This window comes from Nuphar pumila, chromosome 4 (genome assembly GCF_984573655.1).
Source record: "Nuphar pumila chromosome 4, dmNupPumi1.hap1.1, whole genome shotgun sequence".
NCBI lineage: Eukaryota > Viridiplantae > Streptophyta > Magnoliopsida > Nymphaeales > Nymphaeaceae > Nuphar > Nuphar pumila.
Genome location: NC_143252.1, coordinates 142408661 through 142412330, shown reverse-complemented (window position 1 = coordinate 142412330; position 3670 = coordinate 142408661). Strand labels below are relative to the sequence as shown.

General features: G+C 36.1%; 1 non-coding gene across 1 annotated transcript; it reads right to left on the bottom strand.

Annotated features, from left to right (window-relative positions):
- Positions 1–856: 856 nt before the first annotated feature.
- LOC149841407 (U2 spliceosomal RNA) lies at positions 857–1060 on the bottom strand. The gene has a single exon (XR_016431701.1). It is a non-coding gene; the product is annotated as a U2 spliceosomal RNA (small nuclear RNA).
- Between the last annotated feature and the right edge of the window lie 2610 nt (positions 1061–3670).

Sequence of the window (3670 nt, the reverse complement as noted above, 5' to 3'; positions counted from 1 at the left end):
TATATATATATAAAATGAGCTCGATAAGTTGATCAAGCTCAGCCCGCTCGGCCAAACGTCGTAGTTCAGTTCGAGCTCAGCTCATTTATGGGATGAGTCTAGCCCGAGTTGAGCGCAGGTCATTGTGCATTCCTACTGATCTCTCTCTATCTTGGGGAGCTTGTCAGTTGTGGAGCCCAAGGCTTGATGGAGGGCAATCAAGAGCTTAATGCACAAATTTTGTGTCATGTGATTGCACCCTATCCTAACTCTGATTGATTTACTAGAATTGCCTTAATCACGGTTCAAAGAGGAGTTTAGTTTGAATCCCAATAGTTTCCTCTCCTTTTTGTTTTTTTGGTGATAACTGATCACCAGATAAATATGCGAGTTCCCCCTTACTTGGGTCGGATACATGCACATCACAATAGCACATACCCGAATAGTTTTTTTTTTTAAAGGCAAGCTAGATGTTAGGCAAACCCCTCCCAGTAACAATTATACCATTGGATTTTGAACCTGCAACCTCCCAACACAAAGTGACATGCACTAGCTGATCCTAGCGGACAAGCTGAGCCCATACCCAAATAGTTAATAAACCTAAACTATCTATACCTGGACCCGAACCCCGGATTCCAAAGCTAAATCCCAGATCCGCCAATTTTTGTTTTGAGGTTTACAATTTGCCAAACCTGAAAATGGATCCATGTCGAACGGGTAAGATCCATTGAATTTGAATCCAGCTCATCTCATCCCAACCAACCAATATCCAAGGGATCCAAAACTAAGAACTCGCTTGTCACGACAGCAGGTGATCGGACAAATCACATAATAAGCCAGTTAAGGGATCGGAGAAATTTGAATTAAGGGTTTGGTGGAGGGGTGCGCCAGGCCCGTGCAATACTGCAGCAACGCATGGGCGACGCTAGAGGGGGGCCAGTAGCAAGATACTGTGACGTCCCCGTCGTCCCCCACTAGAAATTATTTTGATATCGTGTGTTCACATGGACCACGTATCAGATATTAAACTGATAAGAACAGATACTACACTTGATCTTAGCCAAAAGGCCGAGAAAGGTATGATCTGAAAGTCAGCCACCACACCTCTTTTATGGCCCCTATCTCACCCTCGCTTTCTACTCCTCATCAATATAGGACTAAAAAAATCTAGAGCTTGGTTTCGCGTCTTGTTTTCCCATTCGCCCACCAATATACCTCCTAAGCAACTTCGCAAATCATGTTCTTGAAAAAACTAGGAGGAAAAATCGCTCTATAAATAAAAAAAATCTTGTAATTTTCACGTGAAAGTCATAAATTATTGGCATATGTAGCTCAATGTTTATATGTATAGAGAAATTGGTAGCTAAATAATACGTGCTAAATGGGTTTTTCTATCTTTCTGGTATTTTTTTTTGCAGTTCCGACCCCATAAATATGTCGAACATGATTGATTTATGAAGAATGACACCTGGATCATGTGTTTTCAATGAAAAAATAATGTTTGGAGCCTTGGAAAATTATAAAAATTTTAGACTAATGATTTTTTGAACATTATAAAAACCCACACACATGTCGGAATCAAACGCTTCAAGAGCTGATGCCTATAAAATCAAGTACATAGATCACACTTGCACGGTCATAATTTAAAAATAAAATAATAAAAAAGTTGAAAAATGCATTTGGCACATTCATTTTGCACCTAACGTGCCAGTCACTATATATATATATATACCCATTTGGTGCTAAATAGTTTTTTTTGACCTTTTCATTTTATTTTTAAATTCTGACTGTACAAATGCTATCTATGTACTTGATTTTATAGGAATCAGCTCTTGAAGCATTTGATTCCAACACATAGGAGGGTTTTTATAAAGTTCAAAAAATCAAGGATCCAAAATCTTTGTAAATTTTCAATGCTCCAAACGTCATTTTTTTCATCGAAAACACATCATCCAAGTGTGGATTCTTTGTAAATCAACCATGCCCAGCACATTTATAGGGCATGAAAAGCACTGAAGAAGCTAAAAAACTCATTTAGTATGCAGTTTATCACCAAATGGGTTTAGCATGGACCCATTACTCTCTCTCTCTCTCTCTCTCTCTCTCTATATATATATATATATATATATATATATATATATATATATATATATATATATATAGAGAGAGAGAGAGAGAGAGAGAGAAAAATGGATAAGGGACAAATTGATATGTACTAAATGATACGTGTTAAATGGATTTTTGTGTCCTGCCAGTTCGGACCCCATAAATGTGTTGGGCATGGTGATGTACGGAAAATCCACACCAGGATCATGTGTTTTTTTTATGAAAAAAATGATATTTGGAGCCTAAAAAATTTACAAAGATTTCAGATCGCTGATTTTTTGAACCTTATAAAAACCTATTCATGTGTAAGAATTGAACAATTCAAGAGCTGATTCCTATAAAATCAAGTAAATAGATCACATCTGTATGGTCAAAATTTAAAAATAAAATGAAAAAACCCTGAAAAACTCATTTAACACCTATCATTTGGCACCTACCCATTAATATATATATATATATATATATATATATATATATATATATATATATATATATATATATATATATATATATATATATATATATATATATATATATATATATATATATATATATATATATATATATATATATAACTGCAAAGAAAAATGTATGAACATAGAAATATTTGTATGAGTAATATGTTGGCACGGATGCAATAATTTCATAACAGGCAATGTTTTCAAAAATATTGTTGTCTTTTTTTAAAATGCATCCCTCTTGAAAATATTATAATCCAAACTAAATATTTTCAAACTATCGCCGATATTTTTGTTATATAACTATCGCCGATATTTATGACATAGGTAGTTTGCGAGAACCCCAAATTGTTACACATAGCAGTTGAACATCCCTATCACACCAATGACACAAGCTTATGATGGTGGTGGGATGGTAGCACATGGTAGGCTGATGCAAAGTTGTCAATATCGGTATCGGCCGATACCAACACTCAAGTGAATGGTTCTGTATCAGCCAAAAAATAATAAAAAATATTACATACCAATCAGAACGCTACACGTATTAAAACCATTAAATTAATATATAAATATTTAAAAATAATTTTTAGTATTTTTTACATTTATTAAAAAAGGAACTATTCAGGGGTGATGTGAATCGATTTTCTGCTGATACCCGATACGCGCACCGATACTGACAACATTGGGCTGATGGTGATGATGATGTGATGTCTGTGTAGGAGATCTCATGGTAGCATGGTGTGGTCGAATGGTCAGATGATGATCATACTGAAAGAGTCGTTATGATATCATTACGATGGGGATGTATAAAGGATGGGTCTGGTTTCGGATCCAGATTCTGTGTACTGATCTTCATATAGAATGGCTAGACAAGGGTGGATTAAAACCCAATCTTGGCTGAGCTCAAGATATATTGTCCACCCAATTCATCTGTATCTAACTCGACCCAATCATATTTGTTTTTTTGACACCCGCCTGGGTCTCGAGTGGCAGCGGGCGTGAGGAGAAGGTGCTGACCCGTTCGTCTCAAGTTCGACTCCCATTTGGTGTGCAGGTGCCTTTAACTGGTGGGCACCGTGAGGGCTTGGTTGCCGGTGACTTGGCTGAGTTTCAGATATATTTATTCA